Genomic DNA, 26,842 nt, shown 5'->3' on the forward strand with positions numbered 1-26,842 from the left:
CAGCAGGCACCACGTTGCAGGCCACACTGTGTCGGGTGGGTGCCAGGTTTGTTTTTTGGGTGTTTGATGCCAGCCATGCAAATCCTCCTGATTTCCTTCTTAGTGCCATTGCTAATCTTACAAATGTATCTATTCTGAAATACCATAATCAAAATGGCCAACAGTTTGATACCCGTAGCTCCCCACTTCCATGCTTTGTGGCCAAGTCATGAATCCAAATCTCTGTTAATTTTTCCAGGATTGCCATAGGTCTCTAAACAATTTCACATGCTGTTTTAGGGGGTAAATTAACCTTCATACAATAAGACGTACATTAACGAGCACTTTGGTGTAGTGGGGTTTGACCTGGAAAGAAAATTCCTATCTTGTAGATTCAGAAAGATTATGTAATCACATCTGTTAATACACAACCTAAAGAATGCTTTATTTCCTGAGTGATGAGATCCAAATGACCTCAGGAAGGTGGTCTTCAAAGGATTTAAGTAATCCACATCCAGCGGATTGCTTACAGAATTCAAAGCTTCAAGAATGAAAATAAAATTCAGACCTCATTGTTTAATGATTCACTTTTTTTTTTTTTTTTTTTTTTTTTTGGTCATCTAGATGAAAAAGGATTTAAATCTAAAACTTTGTGTGCATTGCTATGAGTAGATTCTTTTAAATACTGTACTGCTTTATCCTTTCATAGTGCACTGAGAGAGTTTTTCCAGCTGTGCAACTCATTGAAGTCAGTGAGATGCTGCCCTTGTGTTTTAATCAAGATGAACTTGAAAGGTGAACATTGTAAGTGGTAGAAATTATTTATAATTTGGTAATAAAAGTTTATGTCTAACACTTCCAAATTTCATACATCTGCTATGTGCTGGCCTTGAGATATAGAACAGTTGTGATTGCCTTTACATTTGGCCTTAGATGAAAGGTCATAAATTACACTGATAGTTCGTACTCATTCCCAACTCGCAAAATTTCCATATTAACATCTTCACCTCAAACATAAATGGTTACAAAGTTACAAAGAAAAAGTTGCATTGGCCTTTGTCAACTGAACTTAATGATGGCAGTCGGCAGCTCGTATACTATCGCTAACTCTTAAACATGAAGCATCTCAGAATCTTTGTTCAGAGGACCGAATTAAAACTTTACAGTTAGCTTTAAAAAATGAAATGGGATTTGACAGTCTCTCTTTCTCTCTTTTCAATGCAATAAAAAACACTTCAAAGTTAGGGAGGTTTTTCTTTCCAGCCAGTTGAAATAAAAGCATTTCCGTAGAGCGAGATGGCTGTGTAACACAGAATGCGTTAAAAAGGACTGTCCAATTCTTCTAGCTCTTCTGAAAGGAACACCATTTACATAAGTTAAATGCAGGAGAACAACAATCCAGATGACAAAAGAATGTCTGTGGGAAGACTTTGAATTCAGCCTAAATAATCCCTGGCTACAATCAGTGGATGAAAAAAAAGATGTATTAAACAATCATCACATGACAATTCTGTCACAGAGGACAAACCTGTTTTTGCCAAAGTCATGGCATACCCCAAGACTTTAACAAACAACATTGGAATCTACTTAGATAAAAAAGAAAAATATGCAATGAAATATGGGGCTGAGAACCAGTTCCAAATCCAGGGAAACTTCTTTTTCAGAGCCTCCGAGAGTGTGGGGCAGCAGACATCAACCTCCATGAAATAACATCAAGGTGGAGAACCCTGAAATTTAAGATTAACGCTGAAGTTGCAGGGTTTCCTGAGGGCCCTTAAGTAAACACTGTACCACATTTCCAGAGTTTGAGAGATGGAAGGTGAGATTCTGCTCCTGCTAAGTCAGTAGAGGTTTTGGTAATTAACTCTCTGTACTCTTGATACCTCTAAAAAATATTGAAAATACACTGAAAATTTCAAAACAAATCCATCTCAATGAGCCGGTACCAAAATGGTAACCATTAGGCTGATAGTTGTCACAGCTTGTTTTTGGAAGCTGAAATCTCAGCAGCGGATCCTGGCTGATGAAAAATCACTTTGCCCACTGGCCTGATCCAACAGTCTTGAGGGGGCTCAGGTTCAGATTCGTTCCACGCGCTTTGCATCAAGGAAGCACCACACGTGTTTTCTCCAAAGCTATCCCAGAGGATCCCTAAGGAAGAACTGAGCACATTGACACCTTGTGCTGCTCAACATCATGACAAAAAAGCTTTTTCACTCCAAGTGGCAGGTCTTGAGGGAGCTGGGGATAACAACGTGAGAACCCAGCCTAAGGCTTTCTCTCTTCCTTCTGGACTTTCAGGTCTGTAGAAAAGAAAGGGAAGGTCTCTAGAAGCTTTCAGAGTTCATGTAACTCCCTCAGAGTTCCTGGCAGTGCTCTCCTTGGTTCACCCAAGGGATAAGCTTTCTCATGAGTCCTAAGAGGTTTGAAATTCCCTTTGCATGCATTTTGATGGGAGAATTCAAGCCTTTCAGCATTTAAATGACAGTCTATCTGCTCCTATACAGTGAAAGATCAAAGTTTTTTCCCTTAAATGAAGGCTTAGTTATCCAACATTATATCCAGTGCTACGCTAAGATCATCAGAACTGCTGATTCCCAGCCATGTTCTCAATTAAAAAGTTAATGCATTTTTAAATTGGACCTTAATTAAAAAAAAAAAAAAAAAAAAAAAAAAAAAGTTGGTTCTGTGCTACAGATTTCAGACAAAGTGTTAAAAAAAGAAAAGAAAAGAATAGAAAAGAAAAATCTGTTGTCTTCAGGTCCTTGCTTTGTGTTCCCCAGCCCAGGATGTTCACGTCATCCGACACGGATTAAGTGACATGATTACCTTTTGTCACATGTTTTTGTCTGCTGCTTTCTGTTTGGTTCAAGTATAGTTTAACAGATCATATGAAAACTGCTTTCTGTTACGCTAAGTAAAGGCTGGATATTTATATTTTTTTAATTTTTTGAAACACTTAGCTAGGCTATATCCAAATTACAATCAAATTGGACCCAGCCTTTTATGTTTAAACTTTCTAAAATATTTACATCAAAGAAACACAAGTTCTCTATTTTCTCCAGTATGGAATATCAATTCCAGATGACATTTCAATGTAAATTTTTCCATAGCCAGTTTGATGCTAATTCAGTACTTCAGGTTAAAATCATGGTGTCAAGATTAAGCCCGGAGATGAGCTGAAATGGTTGCTTTTAACTGACCCGCTGGTGAAAAGCATCTGCAAGGTTAGTTCCCAGCTCCCCAGAAGTGCTTCTGATGGCCACCTGAGGATATGAAGTAAACGTGGGGCTGTTCTAATTCATAGTGGGGTGAAAACAATCCATACCTTGTTTCAAAATTTCAGGAATGAGGAGGATTGGGAAGCGTTCAGCCACCTTTCTGTCCCTCTGACCCTTTCCACCTAAGGAGTCAGCTGATGCTCTGGGACAGATGTAGACTTGTGGGAAGAATAATTCTCTGCTGGGGAACTGACTGGATCTGCCACCCCCTGACTTCTTCTGGCCTCTCAATGCATTTTTTCCATTTATATGAACCTTCACAGGTATTTCATATACGGGAAAAAATTGTGTTGACCTCTCCTCAGAAAGAGCCTTAGAGCCTTTTCATGGATTTCAGCAAGCAGCAGATTGTGGATCAAGCCTAAAATAACTTGTGTTTTTGGTTTTTGTTTTGTTTGTTTGTTTGTTTCCATCAACACATTGCAGTCTTCCAGAAAATGTAAAACATTAAGCCTGAGCCCAGCAGTGCTATCTCACCGGATGGAGCAGTTAGCACAGTTTAAGGAACAGTTGTAATAGGTAGCAAACTGAGTTTTCTTGGTGCAGATCACAGCATTATATAATATATATACATATACATATGATGTTTTATATATATTATATAAAAGTGTAGATAACTGAGAAATTTGAAGCATTTTTCTTGGAACATACCAAGCAAAAATCCTGGAGAATGATGATGCAAACAAAGGATCAAGGCTTTAAGCTCTGGAGTTGTAAGCCCTTCATTTCTGATGTTTGTACAGTATGAAGAAGCTCCTTAGACGTTACTGAACTGCAAATAAAAATATTGCTCAAATGTTAAAAAAAAAATAAGCATGCAATGATTCAGTTTGTCTGTGTGAGGAATGCCTTTCTGGGTATTAGCCAGACTGGAAGCCACAAGTGGAGGCTGCAAAGTCAGTGTTCAGGGCTGGTACATGTTACACTCGTGGGGATACTGGAAAGAGGCAAAAAAAAAAACAAAAACAAACAAACAAAAAAAAAACGATGGTGTTATGTTGTTCAGACTGCCTGGGTTCCCATACGCATCTGCCAGAGGCTTCCAGGGTGACCTTGGGTGAATCACTTGCATCCTCGGTGGCTCAGTTCCCACATTCATTTAATTAACAGAAACTCGATTAGGTGGAAGAAGCTATTTTTATAAGTATACATTATTTTTGAAGTGGAGGAAAAATAGGAAAGATATTTATAGAAAAAAATAAAATATTCTTAGTTTCAGTAACTTTAAAAGTAATTACTTAGTCTGCTGTTAATCCAGGAAACTAAACAATTAAGTATTTAAAATAATGGAGACGACAGCATAATCACTCTGTTCTTTCTGTTGCTTTGTTAGCTGCAGGGCTGGAGAGCACAGTTTCTTTAGAAATAAAATGTGATTTAGTGTCAATGTTAGGTCACTCCTAGGGCATTTGTGAGCTGGTATTTTCCAGTACCCTTAATTCCTGGTCAAATCCCTATTCCTGAGAATAAGGAAGCAAAATGGAATAGGATGGTTTTGTAATGTGCTCTAAAAAAAAAAAAATAAAATAAAATAAAAAAATCCGGTGGGTGGACTGGAAACTCTGTATGCAAGATAAACAGTTTTGTTTGGAATAAAACAAAGGCATAAATTTTCATATTAAGTCAAAAGCTAATTTTGAACTTAGTGCATTATGCAACTCCCGTCTTTTAACTTTATTATCCTTTTGTGCATATACTAGTGAAAATGAGGATGCTAGCTATAAATACAGATCTGTCAATGCAGTGCGACTGCCTGTGACCCAGTCCCCAGGGTCTGCCGTTAACCTCGAACACTGTGTTCAGATTTGATTCCCTGGTGTTCGTGCACATGCAGGAAAATATTCCTATATATTTTACTCTTGACTATTTCGATGAGGAAAGGATATTGCTGGGAAAATTATATAAGAACGGTATTGAACACTATGACCTAAGTCTTTTTGGATCTGTGATAACAGCTTTGATGATTACCTGTAGGAGAGGGGGATGATACAGGGAAATCGACACGCTGGCTCGTGGTCCATTTTTTGGCTTTCAGTTTTCACTGAAAGCTGTGCTATCAGTGCAGCTCTATTAGTGCTAGGAACTGTGGGGGCTTTAGGGCAAAGACAACACCCATGTTTTCCCACTCACCCTATCCTACTTAGAAAACGTAGACGGCAGTAACGTGAAGTGCCTGCAGCTATCCAGACCTGTCATTAAAATCGCACCCTTACCACTGCCATGGACCTGTGTGGATGTTGGAAATGATGGTGAACACTGAGAAGCCACTCAGCATAGACGTGACCTGTGACCGTGCAGCTGAAAAGGTTTGAGGGGTTCTTCTGAGGAGAAAAGAGATGATACAAAAGCCTGATCAGTAGTCCTTGCAGGCTTTTGTGGCCAGGAAGGTGTTGGCAATGTTGCTCTAAAACAGGCTATAAATCCTTATGACTTGGTTCATTAAAGAGCTCCAGCTCTTGTTACGTTGCTCTGGTCTACATGAACAGAGGACTTCATTCTAGAAAGAAGAGGAAGAAAACCTCCTCTGCATTCAGGAGAAACTGGAAGGTGAAGAAGCAAGCTATGTTTTTACCATGCACTGCTTTTCTTCGGTTTCTTGCTTCATATCACTTCCAGCTCTGCTGAACCAACATATGCTCTGGTTTCCTCCACAATGTATGTGGGATGCTCTGGTCTCGTCTCTTCAGACCATGGCCCGAGCAAGTCATCTTCTTGGTTACTGAATTCTTGCTATGCCACACGTTCACCTTCCTCATGCAAATCATCATTTAACTATTTTTTCATGTTTTTCACCTGAACTCTTGCGTACTTGGAACTGACATTACCAATTGATTTCACGTAATGCACACAGCACAGTCTAAATATATTTATTTCCATCTCTGTATGTAGGGTTCAGACATTAAAATCAATGCCTTGGAGGTGAAAAGTTTCATCATCCATAAAAACTCTTGAGCCATCCATTTCAGCTCCCCAAACAGAGTATCAACAATGGAGTATGTGATCTGGAAGAGGAGATTGAAAATACATATGCTATGCTCCCATGCTGAAGTTTTCTCAATTGAAGGGAATTCCAAATATTTAAGGAAGAAGGAAATGGGCAATAGCAGTGGATTGGTATTCTCTAAGAAAATGGAGGAAGTTTTGTTGTTGCTGTTGTTGTTTTTATATATAATAAAGAAACATCTGTGATAATTTTATCCATTAACTAATAATACATAAATAATCACAGGCTGTGTGAACAATTTGGGGATACACCAACAAACTTCCAGCTTGAAATAAGCACACCAAGTATTGGGCAGGCTAGTCTAGAGATATAGGATCTGTTCTCACTTTAGATGCTGAGCTGCTCTCAAATGTTAAGGTGTGCCATTTCACCGCGCAGTGACTCAGTTTCCCTTCTGCAAAACATGAATTAAATATCTGGTGCTTTCAGATTGTTGGATGAAAATCATTAGCTAATAGCAAGGTATTAATATCCTAATCATGCCTTGAGAGCAATTTAGTAATTAGTAATTGGCACTGATCAGTAATTATTTATATTTTTCTTTGCTGTTTGTGAGGTATTTTTCTGCTATGTATTTTCTAAAGTCATATATATAACAACTGAACGCTGTCACTTTCCTGCAGTACATACAAGTCTTTCAGTATTTGTATGATGTAAAGATGAAAAACAGGTTAGATTTTGGTATGTCATTTCACTCAAGGCTAGAGGGCCAAAGTCAAAGGGAAAATCTAATGATTTACTGCATGAGTAAGTGCACAGTCTATGTATTAATAAATTCTACAGGAGTGTATATTCACCCTGTTCTCATATGGGGTTTTAAGCTTGAATTTCTTAAGGAATTGAAATAGAAAGGATTCCTTTTAAGAATTGTTCCACATTAAATAATCCATGTTTCAGAAATTGTATATTTATTTTTCAAGTAACCTTATTACTACCAGACTACTTTTTCCCTCTGACAGTAAAGCAGAGTGCTTATCTTCATATTTTCATAATGAAAACTCCCAAGCACAGGATACAGTGGCAGATTTACAGTCTGTGAGCAGCAGAACTGACAGGCATTTTAATATGAAAGGAGATATGATGTCTTTAATGTACAGTGATGTCACTTCTAACAAGGTAGAAGCCTGCTTTTTGCACTGCAATCACCATAAGGAGTGAAACCCGCCTGCTTCAGGAGTGACCTTTTAACCCAGGAAAAGGTCACAAATAATAGAAAAGAGAAGGGACTCTGCTTACTCAGGTGGAAGGGCACGCTGACGTTGGAGGAGCAAGGCTATTGTGGATGTGCATTATCTCCAGGAAGTTGAAGCTAGAAATAGGCTAGCTAGAGCTAACCTTGAGAGCAGAAAAGGAAAGGATAATGAAAATTCTCAAGGGAGTGTTAAACTGAAAGCTAGATTGCCTGTTGACCACCTTTTTTCCTTTTTCCTTTTATTCAACATTGATTGGACCTAATAACTTGAAAGTGATATTGACAGCCATATAGCATGCCATTAGCTGGGCACACGATTATTTCGCTGAGAAAGGACAGCACCCCAGTACCAAAACCTAGGCTTTCAGTTCTACATTAAACCAGCAAATTTAATATTTTGTCTAGGAAATATTTGCCAGTGATTTTAAAGGCTCATTTAAAATGTACTTTTCTTAAGTCCCCTCTTAAATGCGCTTTCAGCCCTTACCTGAAAGATTTTATCCTGCAACTCCAAAGATGCACTGTTCTTAAACCTTGTAAACAAGAGTATCTGCTGAAAAGGCCATAAAATGGCAATAAATCTCAAGCCCCACTGAGTATCTTGTGCTAGCATTTGAGTGGTGACTTCAGTTAAAGACAGGAAATTAAGGTATATGGGCATACATATCCTCAAGAGAGGCTGTTCCTTTAAACTAAAATTCAAGAAAATCAACTTTGAGTGTTGTGTCATTTGGTATTTTGACAGTTTGATCTTGAAAAGCATACTACAGTATAAAAAGAATGTTGGCAACACAAAAAGTAACTCATTTGTTTTCCATTACCTTTGCAGGAATTGTAATTTTGAAAGAAAATGCTTCTCAGCAGGAATCCGAACCCTCATGTAGCTGGGATGATGGGGCACTGAAACAGTAATATTCAGGTGAGGCAAAACAGGGAGGAAAACACTGTTGGCCAATCTCTATAGTAGTATTCCCAAAAGGAAGCACTGAAGTCAACATAGCTGCCTAGCTGTGGCCTGCAAAATCTGAAGTGATGGCTGACAGGATCATGAAGATCCCTGTAATATTCCACAGCTAATCCTGTATCATTTTGACTGTAATTTTTACAAACATGTATATTCTCAGAGGTTACGTGACTTTTTTTTCAATTTACTTTGAAACAGCTGTCTGTCCTCATCCCTCTTCAAAATGTAGGGAAGAGAAACTGCAGGATCAAGTTTGCGTGTAGAAATAATCATCTTACATTTCAGTAGAAATCAGGAATAGTGGGAGTATCAGTAAATTATTTTCCCCATTTTGAGCCTGCTCTCCTGACCATGAAGAAACATTCCAAAGATCATCCCTGTGTGCGTTTGGAGATATGCTAATTATATTTTTTGAAAAGTAAGAATATTGGGAAATGGGGTATGATGTGATCCTGCTGTAGATCCATAGATCATTGGGGCAGAGGGGGGAATCAGATGCAATTAACGGAAGTTAATGATTTGAAAGATCCCAGTATAGCTTTAAAAGATCAAAGATTCTTTGGCTGGTGACAAAAGCAGCTGGACACACCCAAGTAAGCTGTGAACTGCTTCATTTTCCATACTATCTTATATCTGTCAATGTACTGGCTATGGACTCTGCCGAGGCCAGTCTCAGAAGGCAGGCTGTCACATTTCTCAAAAGATAAAACGCCCCTAAGGGTACAAAGAAACAGGGACACAAGCTGATAGACAGGAGCAGCACTACAACTCTTAACATTTTATGGCTAAGTTCAATGAGTGAGTCCTTAAATGGATAATTGAATTGATAAAAGGCTTATATTTGCCCCGGTTAAGCTTGTTCTATCTCCATATGTAGGACTTGGGATAGTTTAAACAAAAAATGAGGAAGAAATTCAGGAGAGAGACATTCATAAGCTCTTTGAAAATTGGTTTCACATGGAAAGCTTGCCAGTTGCTGTGTCACATGTGCCATTTGTCCCCACAAGAAATCCTATTGCCCAAGAAGGGTCATTTCCAACAGCCCCTTTTTTTCACTAAGGTTTTGTAAATATTTCTAGACTATGTTTCACAGCTTCCTGACTCATTTCCCCTCTCATCCTTGGTAGTTTATTCATTTGTAATTGTGTAGCATCCCTTTGGCATAGAGTCACCTGGGAAACTGCTGTAAGGCAAAAAAAATAAGAGATTCTAGCTATTTTTAATGACACTTGGAAGGCAGAAATATGGAAGGGGAACTACATCACATCAGCATTTTTCAAGCTACTGCATTACATCAACCAATCTCATCGCTTGTGCTTTCCACGCTGCATCCCTCTATTGGATCTCTGTTTGTAATTGAATTGTAAACTATCTGGGGAATGTGCTTTTGTTCTCTGTGTGCTTATACATTGCCAAGTGCAAGAGGGTGATGGCCCATGACTTGGATCATTAGGTGCTATGCTAATGCAATGTTTAAATAAATGCATGTTGGACCGGGGACTCATAAACTCCTGCTTTCAAAAGCTTTGGACTTAAGCCTACGTCTGTCAACTTGGTTGACTTTAGTGTCCTTTTTCAGAAAGCTCAGAAGGTTATGTTCTTTACCTCCTCTTCAGGCACATGAGAGAGAATGAGTACTGTACCCTCATATGGGTAACAAATCTCTGTGCATTTAATAAATTTTAGGTAGTGAAGGCGAAGAGCACTTCCTGTAAGGATGAATTTTATTTGCCTATGAATTGAAGTACTGGTTCATTGCTATTTGGGGCATGAAGTTCAACTCATCTGTTCACTCTGGCTATGATTCAGGCAAATGTTTAGCATCAGGGAGCAAACCTTGTACTGAAAGTGGTCATTGAGCATCCCTGTATCTAGTCAAGGCAGTCTGAAATGAGCTAACCAGTTTGGACTCTATGCATCTCTAACATAACATGTATTTCAGTTGAATTTTTGATGTTTGAGTCTCGTGTAAGTCATTTAATATGGCTTACAAGTTCTTTACAACCACGATTGCATGCTTACACTCTCCCCCTAAAAATACATATATACATAGATATAATATTTGTTGAGTATACGTATTTGTTTGAGTATTTTGATAGATTTTTGAGAACAATAGATTTCATTCACAGTTTATTTATATGTATGCTTAGTGCTATTACATATTTACACTAGTCTCACAGTATAAGAATACCAGAATAATGTGCTTAAATACTGATTTTTCTTCTTTAAATAAGGCTGATTATATGCATATTTTTCTCTTCCACCCAAACTGTTTTGGATTCCTTCCACACATGCAGCATCACTCACCATTCTGTTTAAATAACCAGATTGGGGAGAATATTTGACTTTTTAGAACACCTTCTCTTTATGGAGAATTAAAGGTCATAGATGGAAAACTGATCATCTGAGCTCAGTCATTTCTGTGTATTTTGTTAATTTTTCCTGGTTAATGGCCCTTTCAAATTCAGATTGCATAGTTACTTCAGACTCGCATCAGATGCTCCTTGGAAATAGCAGCTCACAATGGGAAAAGATAACCTATTTCCTTCAAGAGCTGTAGCTCTGTCTGTGAACTACTGACATCATGTGAAGATTGATTAAAGTTCTGTAGACACTTAATAAAAAAAAAGGGGGGGGGAACCCTTCTACCCTTCTCCTTTCCTGTTTCAAAGAACAGCTATCTCAAATTCTAGCCACTTGTCCCTGAGGTCTGAAACTGGCTGATTCTGTTTATCAATTAGGGTGCCAGCATTTAGAACAACATCCAGAGGATAATGGTAATGAGGGACCACAGTCATGGCTCCAGGGGAACATATTAGTATTAACCTCAGTGCTAGGTCACGCACTACCCCTTTTAATGAGGGATGTTAGGGCTTCCTAGACAGGTGCATTTTGAGCTAAAGAGTAACATAACCTTTTCTACCTTATCATGTCAGGTGGCAAATTTAAACCACAGTGGACTGAAATAGGCTTGTTCAGCACTCTGGATAATTTAATTCCTCAGCCATCTCTCCTCTTTATCTCCTGTTGACATGCTCCAGACTATAACATAATAATAAAAAAACATGTTAAGATAAAAACCTTATGAAGGTGTACAGTAGGCTTTGTTCCCTTCCCCTTGTTCACCCTAGTGAACTGCAGCATGGGGTGCTGCTGATGGAGAAGCAATAGCTCAACCTGGATGTGAGCATGCTGGGCTTTGGGTTCCTCCTGCCTGCTGTCAAACTGCTTTCAAAAGCCCTTGCAGCCTTACCCCCCATAATTTGCAAGCCTAAAGGCTTCTGGGGATTGTGGGGGCTGGTGGTTGCAAATGTAGCTATACGAGGTTGACCTCCTGCTTTTATTCATGGTGTGCTTTTGCCAGTCTGTGCTCCTTTAGAATTTCTATTTTTAAATATTACGCGTGTGCCTCCAGAAAATTACCTATTTAAGCCGACAAAGAAAAGTTTTCTGGGACCCTCCACTTTGCTTTCTGTTCCACAGTGGGCTTGCTCATAAAATAAGCTTGAAGTATACCCTATTTCTCTTCAGGTTTTTGAGGACAAAAGCAGTCGATTTCATTAGCCATCAGTCAGGGACAGAATAGCTCATAGATCTGAATGTGCTGAATCCAAGAATCATTATTAATAGTTGAGAAGCAGCGTGATTCAGTGAAATATGCTGCTTTCCGCAGGAGTTGCATAAGAATTACCACTTCGATGCTGCTCCATGATAAGACACCTAAACATGTTGTGATTCAGCTATCCCCTTTTCCAGAAAGGGCATACAGGAGCTTACCCTAAGGAAATATATTGTCACGGTGCAGTGCTTGGAGGCAGTGGCAGGGCCTCTTTGTGCTAAGGATAGCAGCAGTCTTTGAGGCCAGGCAGCAGAGAGGTGCAGGTATATGAGCATTGCCTCTTCTGCCAGCAGCGTGGAGGCGAGCACGTCTGTTGAGCAGCAGCCAAGGTTACAAGAGCTTGGCAGTGCTGGGGAGCCCTTGCAGCCACCCAGCTGTCCTGGCTGCAGGCTTGTGCTGCCTGCTGTACCGGAGGGCTAACCAGGCGTGGTGACCTGAGGCTGGAGGAAAAGCCTTTTCCAAAGGGCTAAGATCATTAGTGGGTATCTAAAGGATGATACTTGTTGTAACATTGATTTATGCAGTCTTTGAATTACATTAGAATAGGTGTAGCCGGTTATATGTCTGCAGTAGAACAAGATTTTGCAAGGCCAGACTAATGAATAAGCCCCTCTGCACCCTCTGAAATCATTTGAGTCCCTCCCTTGTGTATGGATGGGAATTACAGCAGCAGCCCCCATAGAACAAGTGTGCCAGTACCTAGAGAACAGCCCAGTGCAGACCCATCTGTCAATGTCCTGTTGATCATATTAACAAAAGTGAAGTAGTCGTGTGTCAGTGCTAAAATGTAGCCCTGGTTTTATATCAGTGCATTCTTCTAGAGCTAATATAATTTAGTGATATCCTCTATAATAAAATATTATTAATAATCATGTGTTTTATTCAATTAAAGATGTTCTGGAAGCATCAGGCATCTTTTTGCATCTGGCTCAATAAAAAAATTCATTTGGGAAGGGCTGCAATAACTCCGCAAGGATCTCAAAAAGCCAGCTGAGACATCTTGAAAGAAGTTTCGATTAGTGGAGGGAGGTCCAACAGCAAGAAAACATATGCTGATGCTCTAAGCTTTCTTCTTTGACCCTCCCATTCACTGGTGCAGTTTGAGACAGACCTACACTAGAGTTGCTATTGGAACTGAGCAGGATAAGCAATGGCTTTTCAGACATGATCTATTCCAGCCAGCCGATGATTGATTTTGGATGTTGGAATAAATGAGCTTACCTTTTTTTATAGTGGTAGAATTGTTTCTGGTGCATAAAAGTGTTGCATCACATTGGAACGTTTCCGGAGAGCAGTGGCAGCAATAGCTATATTTCAGGTGCCCTTCTTAATCATTCAGATCCAAGGAAAGATCGTGCCTTTGAACTGCTGGAGGGGCAGCGTGACTGGCATCGGGTATAAGCACGCCTCCTGCTACAGCTGAGGCACTGTGGTCAGTGAGAAGCTAGTGCTGATCAATGCCACCCAAGCATACCCATCAATAACAAAAGAAATCTATGACAGAAAAGGGTTGTTGTCTCATACCACAAAATGCCTCTTGTTAGCAGCAATGCTGTGCTCCTGAGGGGACATCTCACTGCCTAAGGAATAAGGTGGCTAAAGAATAAGGTGGAATCCATTTTTAGGATGAGGCAATGCAGTTGTTTGTTAAAACTTGTGTGCTCTGTATTCAGTTATTTTACAATAGCAATGTCAAGTGTTTTGCTTTTACAGACTGTGATGTGTAACACTAGAAAATGTACCTAGCTGACAGCTAAACTTAGGTTTTGCTAACTATCTTTTACTGTAAACCAGGAAGTGTTTATCTTGCCCAATATTAATCCTTGATTAGATTATCTACCTGTGGGATCACCATAAAACTGTTCTCTTATGTAGAATTACATACAACCACTTTTTCCTTCTTCAGCTACATGGTATTTCTTCATGGAGTGCAGAGTCAGCAGGGCTGAACAGGATTCAGGAATGCCTCATGCCTTCTCTTAGCTCTGCTGCCTTAATTTGTAGGGTCCTAATCCAAGCCCACTTGAAGTTTTTGGATCAGGTTACCATTTATTTCAATGATCGTTGCATGAAGATCCAAGAGATGTGTGCCATTTGATTTTATTTTTTCATAGAAGAACTGCCCAATTATGGGGGTCCCACTTTGGTCATTTAGGGATAGATCCTGGATCCTTGCAGCAGAAGTCTCCAAACTTTTTTTGATCACACATTGCTATCAGTAAAATCATTCTGAGTATGCAATCCCAATATATCTATATTTATTTACTTATAAAATTATATCCATGTGCTACTGTACTAATATATTATGAATATATTAATCTGCTTTAAATTCAGTTTGTGCTAGAGAAATTACTTTAGTTTTTGCTTTTTATTTGTTATTGGTGTTTTGGGGTTGGTGTCTTTTTTTTTTTTTTTTTTTTTTTTGGATGAGCGTCAATATTTTGAAGCTTCTGTTCACTGATTCCCATTAGGTTTGAACCCTGTTCATTTAGGGTGAAAACATGGGCCAAGTTACACAAGGGTGCCTCCTGTGCCCCCAACTACTTGAGCTGGTTCCACTTGAACTCTGTTGTCCAGGATAGAGTTCATCCTACCCAAAGCTGTTTGCCCTTGCATTTTTCCCTTGCCCCCATTGCCTTTGTCCTCAGAGCATATTACTAAATGTATTGGGACTAAACATGTTCATTTGTCAATAAGTAAGCCACGAGTATAAATATTTACATGATCATTAAGAGTTGTAAATATGTGGGAAAAAAAATCACAAATTTTATGAAAACAATAATTTCCAAAGGTACAGAAAAAAAAAAAAAATTCAACATTCACAGAAGCTGCTTACCTAAATGTCAGTCTGAACTTTTGAAATCTCCTTAAAGTCATCTTTCCCATCTCCATTTTACAACCTTAGCGCAGAGACCATGTCTACTTAATGTCTACATTAAAATGTAGCACGTCTACATCAAGATATTTAGTTACTATTAGGCACTGTAAAATGAAATGAGCACTAACTTCCTCATATCTTGCAATCCTATTAAAATAGCCATCATTCCCTTTCTCCAAATAAATTTTGTTTTAGCTGAACATACTAAGAAAATAGCTCAAAAAATAGCCCAAGCAAAAGTGAAAGGAAAGCTCTGCTTGGGTAAAATTTGGGAGAGGTCAATGAGGGAGCTGCAGATTCTAGAAGGCCAATGAATTCTCATCCAGAATACTTTGTTTAATGTACAAAGGTACGTGCATATATATGCGTGTGTGCAGTATGTATGTATTCTTGTATGTATTTATATAAAGAGCACAGCACTTACATACTCAGCAGTAACACCCTGTTGGTGCATAAGCTACAAGAAGAGAGCAGGTAACTTGCTGCTAGCTACAGTGTACTTGTCCCCTTGTCAGCCTGAACTGCAGCAGCAGTTTAATGTCACTGCTATCAGCGTCAGCAGCTCTTATGGGCAACTTGTTCATTACATGCATATTTGGAACCATTACTATGCAACATTAATTTTGATTTTAAAAGCTTCCTGTAACTTTAGCAATATGTAGCATTTACACATAAATAACCTTTGCATCAGAATCTAGGTCAACTCATTGCCTCTGTCATGAAAATAATACACCTGATACTGTCAGATGGAGGAAACTGATCTTAGCCACCTTTAATTGTTGTTTTTGAAGGCATGGGTTGTCAAACTGTTCTGTGTAGAGCAATATGACATGAAGAGTACCTCTGGCAAGATTATTATATTTATCCATCTTGCAAGCAGTTGTCCAGCCTATGAATTTCATCTCGTACCCTGCAGAACCATTTTGTAGCCAATATATACCTGCAGGATGCATAGGCAAAGAGCTGGTGAACGCTTGCCAGGTTCCTGAACCTTAAAGCACTCATGTTTACATATGCCAGTAGACCGACTGAAGAAATTGTAACTATTGGTATGGTGTAATTTACTTGTTTTCAGATTTGGGTCTGCGCTGATTAGCAGCAAAACTAATATAACAAAAGCAATAAATTAGTTTGATCACAGATCTTGTAAATGCTCAGTTGTGTAGTGTGAAGTGGTTTGGACAAAACGTTTGAGTCAGCTTGCCATAAGACATGGACGAGTTCATGCAGCTGCAGTCAGAACTGAGAACAATAACCTCCATTGACAACCATATAGGAAAAAAAAATGCCTGAACAGAAGTTTATTCCAGTTCATAACCAAACATGATTTATCATGTACCACAGTTTCTATTCTTAAAATATTGCTGTATTTGTTTTCAGTACCAAAAATATGTCCTTGATTAGATAGCCTCAGTCACAAACAGCTGTGTATATCTTCCTGCCACTTCCTAGTACAGATGGTAGTATCTGTGTTAGGACCTAACTAGAACAGGAATTAAGTGCATTGTATGGACAAATGCAACAATAGTGGAAATAAAATTTTTTCTAATTATTTTTTTTCTCGTTATCAAATAAATATAGTGTTAAGAATACATCAAAATTCTGTATAAATTTACATCTAATACTTTTTCCTGTTTTTTTTTTTAGTAGTGACTTTTTTCCTTACTTCTTACCCAAAGTGGTTTGAAGTGGTCCTTACTTCTCCAGAGGCTTTCATAAATCATGTAAACAAGACACAGATCTTTGTTGCTTAAAGCTTGGTTAAGATGAGAATGGTAGTTACAGCTGTGCAATTTGAACTTTTGTTTCTGTTGTTTATGTTGATGCCACAACAGAAGAAGGGAAAAAATCCCAAGACTCTCTCAATTTACAGGCCATTTGTAAATTCCATTGCTACTTTCAGGAAATACAGATTAAACCAAGAATCCTTGTCCTGGACTTCCACAGACATTTGAAGTGTACCCTGAAGTACAAATGAATAAAGGGAAATACTCATGTAAGGAATTACTGTATGTATTCTTGTATTCTGGAATAGGAATGTTTGTAAGGAATTATTGCTTCTGAAATAGGAATGCTTTGCACAAGTTTATTGAAACTTGGCAGGTTATTTTCTATGGCTTTTAGATTGTCTGCACTTGGGACTTTTCCACTCATGTCAGTTTATGTTTAGCACTACCAGAGCCTTACGTGTAGATAAGACAGTTGAGTCTTTACCAGTAGATGACATTTTTTCTGAGCAGGTTTGGATGATACAGTAATATGAATGCCAGTATCTGCTGGTACATCAGAAGTACCATAGCCTGGCAGACAAGTCATAAGTGCCTCTCCTGAGACCTTGCTTTTTTTTATAGCCCCTATGAGAAACTTTGTCACATGTAATGATGAGGTTGCTGTACTCTAAAACTGAACAGAAACTCTTGTACAGAAGCTGTATGAAAATCTAAGGACCCAGTTAAAGCAGAAGTGGAAATTCAGTTGAGTGTGGCCAGGCCTGTGGCTGTCCTGCTGACTGTCTGTGGCTTCATGTCTCCTCCTGCCATACTTCTCTGGTGAATCAGACCTCGTGTTTACCTGAAATACCACCAGGACAATGTTTGGAGAGCAAAGTCATGTGACGTTCTTGGCAGGTTGGGTTTCCTCTCTGGTTGAAGAAAAATAAATAAATAAATAAATAAAACCTTATGCTTTTGTATCCGGACATTAAGGAAAGGTATTTGCTGCACCACCACGTTACAAGCAAATGGAGCACTATACGTGGAACACTGTACCTGTCTAGACTTCACCAGCAAAATAATTCTTTCTGAGCCGTCTGTTGTCACTTAAGAACAGGATCTTAGAGTTGCAGTGCGTCGTTGATGAAAATATCAGCTCAATGCTGAGCTGCAAATGAAAAATGAGAGGGTAAATTACACATTAGGGATTATTAGAAAAGGAAGTGTCATGGGTGAAACTGATGTCATGCAAGTGAGGAATTCAAAACGATTTCTTAACACAACCCTGATATCCTGCTACGTTCCTCACTGCCCTTAGCAGTACCTCACACACGCGCCTGTTTCATGACCTCCTGCTGAGGGTGGCAGATCAGGGCAGACATCTTGCAGCACCCCATGACACCCTGCAGCAGCCGGGAGGCTGGGGCAGGTTCGTTCTGACCAGTACCGGTTGGGGCCAGTAAGTACCGGTTGGGGCCAGTTGGTACTGGCTGCGTGAGGGGACGAGCTGACCATGGCTGGTCGGTCGCCGTGTGTGCCAGTGACCCGAGTGCTGTCTGGTGTCTCCTTCCAGAGGAGGCACCCAAGAGCCTGAGGAGCGAACACCAGCTGGGTACAGTAAGACATTTGGGTCTGGGAACGGGATGACAGGGAAGGGTTGTGTTACAAGATCAGGACTGTCCTGAAGACAGCAAAAAAGGGTTTGTTGTTTCCAGGCACAAGCTAGTATATAAAGTAACATGGCAGGTCCCCGAAGTAGCAGCAATTCATCATTTAATACCCAAACAAGCTTTGTGGCGCTACTTGGTGCATATGTGATGGATGACCAAAGTTTAGATGACCCCGGAGGAGTGAGTACAATGTTACTAATGACACAGAAACCACCCAGGGCTCAGGGAAAGTCTGAATCATCCTCACAGGCCGGGGTAGCCTGTGGAAGTACACATCCGCAGTGAGCACTGCTCAGCTCTGTTACAGTTCTTTTATAAACATCTGCCTTAGGCCACTGTGGGAGATGGGAGGCTGGGCTAGGTGCACCTTGGTCTGTCCTAGTAGAGGCACTGATGTTCTTACATACATACCGCTTTATTTCTGTTATGTGGCTCCTTCTGGACAGGAGCTTTGCAGACTCACCGACACCCGGAGCTCAGCCTGGTGTCTGTACCTGGGTGAATGGAAGCCTTGGCCATTGGCACTAGAGGACAGAGCTAAGGAAGTGTCTTCAGCAGTATCGTTGACTAGCAGTTTTATGGTATTTGATGGTTCTGAAGTCCCCAGTTCTTGCAGTTATGGGAGAATGCAAAAATACCCATTTCCTTGCAGAGGTTCAGGTTACACAAGCTCTTGGATTTGTAAGCTGTCCAAGAGGTCAAATCCAGTCAAATGTTTGTGTCGCTTATCTTGTATTAAATATTGCAGTAGTCATCTTATCTATCTGAGAAAGGTGAAGGGTTCAGTGACTCTGAGACTTGAATCTGTGTGCCAGAGAGTAAGGGAATTTTTCAAAGTTGCTGTATTATGCTTATCCTCTTAGAGTCTGACTTTTTTTTTAGAAGGTGGTGTTAAAGACTCTTGTATGGTTTAAAAGGTACAGTTAAAAAGAAAAAATCACTCTGATTTTATTAATTTATTAGCCTTGCTTATGGCCTGATCCTGCAAAGAACTGAGCACCACAGGTAAAGGGATAACTTGACTTCTGTGGGCATCAGTGGGAATTCTTGTGCTATGTGCTCAGCCAGAAATTAGAAGAAGACAGGAGCTTTTAGAGGGTTCAGAAAAGTCTCTGGAGTTCACTCATATCAACCCACAACCTTATCATAAGGCCATGATTTTTAAGGGCTTCTATAACTCTCAGATCAGCTGTGTAATATGAGGATATCCATTGTCATTATACAAACAAATAAATGTCTAACCTTTGTGATTGAGAAAATCTGATCATATTAAAGACATTTGTCTCAACACCAGCAAACAAACCAGATGACTGCAGTATCACAGGGCTCTGAAGTATAGTTATTCTTAAGACAAGCTAATGATATTTTTAGTGCATTTAGGGTTAGCAGTCTTGGGATTTTCAAGCTTATTTCCTGTTTCTCCATTTTGCTTCCTATTTTAAGCTTTGGACAACAAAATGCTTGCATCTATTTGCACATGAGAGTAAGCTAATGCTGTAAAAGTTTCTGAGACCAAGACTGCTTGTCTTTAAATACTTTGCTTCTAGTGGGTAAGCTGCTGGGCCGCTGCTGGCTCTCTTGAAGTTGATGCTAATGCCTACCGTGAAAGGCCTTTCGCTATTGAAGAAGCTTTGCCATGTGTTACAACATGATGATGTTTTCACTACCTCTTCCTGATTTGCTTATATCTTCTGATACACTCTAAATAATTTCACAATCTGTTATTGAGGGTTGTGGGATTGGGTTGACACAAGAAGCAACACCTTCCCTGTGAGCCCTTAGTTTCAGTCTCCTTCAGGCTCTTATACTTAATTAATTAGCATTATTTTTGTTCAAAGCTCTTGGCTATTCTTTTTGGAGAGAAGCACTCTAATTTCTTAAAACCTTTCAGAGCAACTCTTCTAAATAACACTGATACACAAAAAATGTTTTTCTGTCTGGATTATGTAATCTTGTATCTGAACAATGTAATTTATTACCAATATCTGAAGTGGATGTCTGCAGCTTCCCCAGTATATTAATAGCTATATCCATTATTTTCTAAAGAAGAATCTCCTGGGCCTTTCCTGTGATATAAGCATTACTGCTAACTGGGTAGCTGGCTGGAAAGGATGATAGTGTCCCCTGCTATTATAAATCTAGTGAGCTCACCTTTAAATGTCTGTCTTTATTCTCCCCTTTGGGCATTGTTCCAGTCCCTTTTTGGCCGTTTTATTTTAAAGAAAAATCCTGTCCATATGGTTGAAGAAGGAAGTGTACTTGCCCTCAGATTCAATTAATGTGTGCTTCTTCTATATATTATGGAACCAGACTGCCATTGTGCAGGAGAGAGAAAAGAGAGTGGTCTTCACTAAAAAACTAAATTACTAGCCCACATGCATCAAACAAGAATAAAAGCTCATGGTAGAGGATACAGTAGATCTAAATATGCATGCCCTGATTCATGTAGACAGCCAAACTCTTTCAAACAGAAACATAATTTGACCTATGAAGTAATTAATGCCATGATTATGGGGAGGGAAGACACCACAGTTCAGACTGCAGCCAGACTGCTTTCCATTAATAGAAAGCTCTATTATCCCTTCCCCCAACACACATACTTATCTCAGTTTTTAAAATGATGTTGGCTACAAAATTTCTTTGTCTGCATTGAAGGCATAGCAGATTGTTTCAGCAAAATTGCAATACAAGTTTTTCAAGTCATCTGATTCTGCTTTTTTTTTCCTCCATTATTTGAAAAAGGTAGCTTACTTCTTCTTTAGCCTTGCCACATAAATCACTTTTGCCAGATTTTTGAGGAAGATAGATTGGCCAGTGTGGTACTCATGGGTACAGATTTTGTGAAGCTCACAATTTATATATACATATATTGAAAATGTAGTTAAATGACTTAATGAAGGAAAACCTACTGGGGACTTTCAAATATGCAGGTACTAACTGTTTCAAGAAAATCCCTGCATCATAGATCACTAGAAACTGCAGGACTAAACTGAGGATGTGTTACTGTACATTTGCCCCTTTTTATTCACTTCCTTAGGCATTTGCTATTGGCTTCTGCTGGAGGAAAGGTAGTTGGTGGCATGGACCTTTGATTGATACGGAGTCTAGTTATGTCAACAAAAAGTTCATTTTGACTCAAAGGAAAAAAATATTCTTCTACAACTCGAACAACAGTTTTCTTATCCATCAGAGTAGAAATTCAGCCTTTCTTTTTAGTTTGTTACAGAGAACACTTCTTTTATGCTTTTCATATGATCACCTTTGATAATTATAAGAAAAATTGCCATAATTTCAGCTTCTGGGGAAAAATATATTGACAATTAAAATGTGATTGGAAACATTTACACTATTAAAGGGAATACTTTTTAAGATTATGAGCCTAAGATTGCTATTGTACTTCTTTTTTTCCTAAGCACTTCCTATTTCTTTGTATTCCTGAAAATTATGCATTATAACTCAAAAAGTAAGACATCCATAAAGTGCAAGGGTAGTAATTTATTAAGGAATTGTGGTTATTTTAGCAACTAGGTTTCTCTTCATTTCTGCAAGCTAATCAGTGGCAAAAAGGTAGCTTTTTTAATTGAGGTTTTGAGCTCTGTTGATCCCTTCTCCCCCAAAAATTGTCTTAAAAATTGTCTTGAAAATTGAAAGACCTCTGGGATCTAATTGATGGCCATCCTCTTCCAAAATGCTTCTGAGGTACAGGGCCAGGCCCAGAACCCATGTCTTAGTTCTTCCACTGAAAATCTCAGTCCGCAGTAGGCCTTACGAGGTCTGTGTTCATACCATTTCCAAAAGGGCAGACCCACTCCATTATCCCCGTTTTCCAGTGAGGTAAGTAGACATCTTGCCAAGAGCCACTTAGAGAAGCCTGCTGCAGTGCTGCAAACAGAGAAGTAGTACCATCGTTTATGCCTACATCGTTGATACTACCTGATTTTAAAACTGTCCCTATCTTTCCACTTAGAACAGCTATAAAATCAAGCTAATAATGTTTATACTTTATTTTGGAAGGAGCTTAGAGATTTAGAAATAAATGCTTGCTCTGCAAATGCAAAGATTTATTTTCCACATGGAGTAATTGCAGCTGAGTAAAAATGGGAAGACGATCAAATACATTAGAGAACTTCAGATCATGAATGGCTGTCCGTGACACTTAGTTTCCTAATATTTTAGATGCTTCTGTATAGATCCTCTAGGGAGGCTAATCTACATCCAAGAAAAAGCTTTGGCATCGTGTCACCTAACTTTTTGATGTCTGGCCCCTGACTCACAGTTCAGAACCTTATTTTAGGCACAGCATTACTGGCTGTATGAATTTTGAATATCTTTTGCCAACAGGAGAGCAAGGGAGTTGCACTGGAACACTAAGCTTGGAGGCAAGAGCCCTCTGCAAGTTGGAAATTAATTTTTCAAATGAACCAAATCTGTACTCTCCCACAGACTTCACTGGGATTTAAAGACACTTCTTGTTTCAGGAAGCTACGTCTTCATTTAGGGGAGATTTATCCAAGTACCTCAGATACAAACAGTTGAGAACTTTGCAGAACCCCGTTTTATAATAAACCCTGTATAATAAAAACGAGAATTTATGGCCAGGTTTAAGACCATTTCCTTTGAAGATGCCCAAAGTATAAACCGGGCATCTTCAAGCCCTGATAGGGCAGAGATGAATGAGGAGAAGGCTGGCTGTCAGCCAGCAAAGCTGACCACAGGAAGAAGTATGATGTGTTGTACGTTGACCAGCCTGTGCCGTCCTGACTTCAGGCTGTTCTAGAAAAGATACGTGAGGGCAAAGTCACAGTTCAGAAGAAGTCCATGCACTGAAACTCAGCAGCCTGGGACCACCTCTGCTGTTAATGCCAGCCTCTGAGAACAAACAAACTCAGCTAGCCACAAAATCAGTCTTGTGGTTAAAAATACATGATTGCTCCGGAGTTTTTAAGCCCAACGTAATAGCTGAGTCCAATAGCTGGCCTTGAGAATGTAATGCTGAAATACTGGGGTCCAGCTGCAGTACCCTGGAAGCAAAGTCCTGGCAGAAGGAATTGTTAATCCATCTTCCCTCTTTGCCTTTGCTGCCTACAGTTGCTGCTGGTTTGAACTTTTGTATCCTTTCCCCATTATGTAATGGCCTAGAGGTCACGCATGTTCTTCTGCTTTGAATAATACATCTCTATGAAGCCTCAGTATCTCTGCTTGAAAATTTATTTCTTTCATTTTAATATTTCATCAATTTTATCCTAAATGGATGACCTTAACTGGTTGCAGTTCATCTCATTTCTTCTCTGCTTAAATATTTTAAAGGTTCCAAAGTACAAACATCATTCATGCAGTGTATAACAAAAATGCCTGGCTTGAGCTTTAGATTATTTAATTGTAATTGTCAAACTATTAGTAAAATTGATTGTTTTTTTCTTTTTGCAGTTCCTTCTCCGCCATTAGTTCTCCCCATTTCTAACTTCTTTTGTCACATTTTTTCCTGGTATTTAGCTACACTTCTCAGTGTAGAGCTATCCAATGCATTAATGCTATTACTTGTGAACATCAAGAACACTGTGCAAGGTGGGTAGGTATTGCATTCAGAAAGTACCTCAGCAAAATAACCGATCCACTACTGAATACAGTAATCAGTGCTAGGTGCAAGTAGAACCTTCTGCCCTTTTTTGGAAGAAAAATGAACAAAGCCAATAGTTTTGTGAGCTGGTACCACCTAGGTCCTGTGATTAACCTGGATTTCTTTAAGCTGAAAAAAGGTTGTATTTGAATGGTAAATCATCACAATATATAGACACACAACAGTGAATAGAAGGACTTAACAAATATCTGGTGTCTTAGCTGACAAGTAGATTGTGCTGATAGAGGTGGCAGATCAGGCTCTTTGTAAGAGTGGCAGCCCTACCTCTTCCTAAGCCTTTTTAGCTAATTAACTTCTATCTTCATAAACTTTGGTTTATGCTATGGCATTCTAGCTTCCTGTCCTGATCAACTTAGCATCACTACATGCAGCTTCACATTGAGAGTTGCTGAGTTCCTGGTCTTACTGACCCTTTTGGTGTGTAAAATACCTTGGGCTATTTGGAAATGGAAGACAATAAAAACCGTAAGTACAACTTAATTTCATCATTGTTATTCTTCACTTATATGATGAGAAAGCAAAACTAAGATGTGTCTTCATACTGTGGCATTTTTATTGAAAAGTAATAGTAGCATTCTGAATAAATTCCTTGACTGCTTTTAAAAGAGGTAGCTGTTCTATGTTTGCAAAATATAAAAATCAGTATACAATCCATTTTTTAAAGTGAAAATATTTGATTATTTGGGATGGGTATGTATTTTGCTGATTACTACCTTTATCTTTCTCTCATTCAGCACTACAGTCTTGCACTATTGGAAGTTACGTACTATCAGCAGTGTTAGTAAGACATGGATCAATGTTTCATTTCTGACATCTGTGTCATGTTACAGTGTCATAACCTGTGCTCTGGTTTGGCTATGCAGTATTCCACACCAGAAAGAGACATTAAATCCTTTTCTTTCCCATTAAATCTCTAACTACCATATTGAGGAAAGTATGAAAGAAATGACACCACCTCTCTTGAACTGGCTATAGGATTTTCTTTTGCCTTGTGTGGTGTCACCACAATGGAGGTCATTCAGATCACTTCAAGCAGGCATCTCTGTGCCTCCATGCAGACAAATGGGGACATCTTGTTTTCAAGTGTGGATCTTAGTCTGTGCACAGAGGTGAAAATGAGTTGAAGTGAGTGAATGGATAAACAGTTTGCCTCTTGTTTGCTCCTCGGATAGGGATCTGGCTCCTTGCACATCAGTCATTTAGTCCTGTAAGGTGTTTTTGTGGCAATTCCAATTTCCCTAAAACCATAGAATAGGTGTGCCAAAAGCAGAGTAAATGCTTTGAATAGTCTTTTAAAGGATGCTCAAAATACTTCTTGTATATTTTTTGCCCTGTGGAAATAGCTCTTCTGGTTTCTGGAAAAATTACTGAAGGTAACCAGCATTGCTTCTATAGCTACAGGTTTTCCTATTCAGGTGGTGTGGCAGGTAAGGCTGTCTTGCCTCAACAGGGAATGTGGTTAATAAAATCCTTCAGAAAGCTTTTGCAAACATATTGTTCATGTCCCTCATTACAAAATTAAAAAGTATAAGCATTGAAAATCCTTCTAAATTCAGGTTTAAATCCTACAGGATCTCCTTAGAGTGGAGTATAGCTAGAAATCTTAGAAATTAATTGTTAGTAGGGCCTGATACATTACAACAGTTGTGAACATGTTGTCTTTTTTAATTAAATGTTGTTAAAGGTATTTGGATTAGTGCACCTCATGCTTAAATTTAAATGGTCTTAATATACTCGTAAACAGTATTTCTGGGTAGTAGGCAAGTCAGACAAGGAATGGGAGAAAAACTAGAGTGTCCAAGAAGACCAGGAACTGAGGCACCAAGACAAAAGTACTGAGACATTTAAGTCTAACTCCAGTGTGTGCTGTTCAGTAGAACAGCTCCAGTATCTGCATAGATATCCAGAAAGCCATAAAGGAGCTGTGGCATTTTTTCCAGAAGCAGGTTTGCCTGTGAATATGTCACTCTGGCCAAAGTGAAAATGCCCTGCTACTTTTTACCTCAACAGGGTAAACATGCCCATGAATAGCAGTATTTTTTCTGTGACTACAGCTGTTCTTTTAACTTTCTCGTTAAAGACCTGAATTTGGGTATCTAAAGGTTATGAAGTCAAATCCCAGCCACCATTTGCAGATGCATGTGTACACTTGACTGGTAACAATGCTGTCTGTATGTATACAATCATGGATCATTGCAGCAACACAAGTCAATTAGCCTTTGTGACACTCCATCATCCTGTGAAATAATTTTATGAATACTTCAGGGAATGTTGTCAAAAGGACAGCGCTGAGACCTATAGGACACAAAGAGTAAGGCGAGAAAAATGACCACCTTTGCCACAGGTTTCCAAACACTTCTGTGTTTACAGACATCTGAACTTCTCTGCATTCCCTTAGTGTCTCTTGGGAAATACAAGGGATAACAATTAACCTTTGCTTATTAGAAACCACAAAAAAGCAACAGAAGAGCCTCTGTGGTGGCATGCCTCATTTGAACTTCCCAGGGATGTATGTCTGCAAGGACAGACATTTTGTGGTAGTTAAGATAGATAGAGCTGAGCCTCCTAATTTCAATGGATTTTAGAGGTCCCACTTTGCTTTTAAAGGCTATGGTACACAGTAGTCTTCAGCTTTGACCTGGGAAGTAAGAATCAGACTGGGATAAGACAAATCTCCAGTCCTTCTTTAGTAGTTCCATTTCAATGGAAGCTATTTTGTGAAATAACAAAAGACTCCTGATAGTTCACTTTTCCTGCCATTTTTTTATTATTTTCTACTTCCATCCTTTCCCAGAAAGTCAATATGAATCTCTCAAGAAATACTATGATTTTGTACCCTCTTATTTTATTATTTTAATTCGCCAGCTGCTGTTGACCTTATGTCTCTTTTTTGTTTGTTCAGATT

At 39.1% G+C, this 26,842-nt stretch overlaps 1 protein-coding gene across 1 annotated transcript in view; it reads left to right on the top strand.

The window, feature by feature from the left end:
- The first annotated feature begins 688 nt into the window (after window positions 1-688).
- Window positions 689-26,842, top strand: part of ZNF827 (zinc finger protein 827) — a 159,141-nt gene continuing 132,987 nt past the window's right edge. Inside the window, exons 1-4 of the mRNA XM_035323782.1 lie at window positions 689-783; window positions 6,490-6,621; window positions 8,286-8,375; window positions 19,073-19,079. The gene's annotated coding sequence lies outside the window, so the exon portion shown is untranslated. The remainder of the gene's footprint in view (window positions 784-6,489; window positions 6,622-8,285; window positions 8,376-19,072; window positions 19,080-26,842) is intronic.

Source organism: Oxyura jamaicensis, chromosome 4 (assembly GCF_011077185.1).
Source record: "Oxyura jamaicensis isolate SHBP4307 breed ruddy duck chromosome 4, BPBGC_Ojam_1.0, whole genome shotgun sequence".
NCBI classification, from domain to species: domain Eukaryota; kingdom Metazoa; phylum Chordata; class Aves; order Anseriformes; family Anatidae; genus Oxyura; species Oxyura jamaicensis.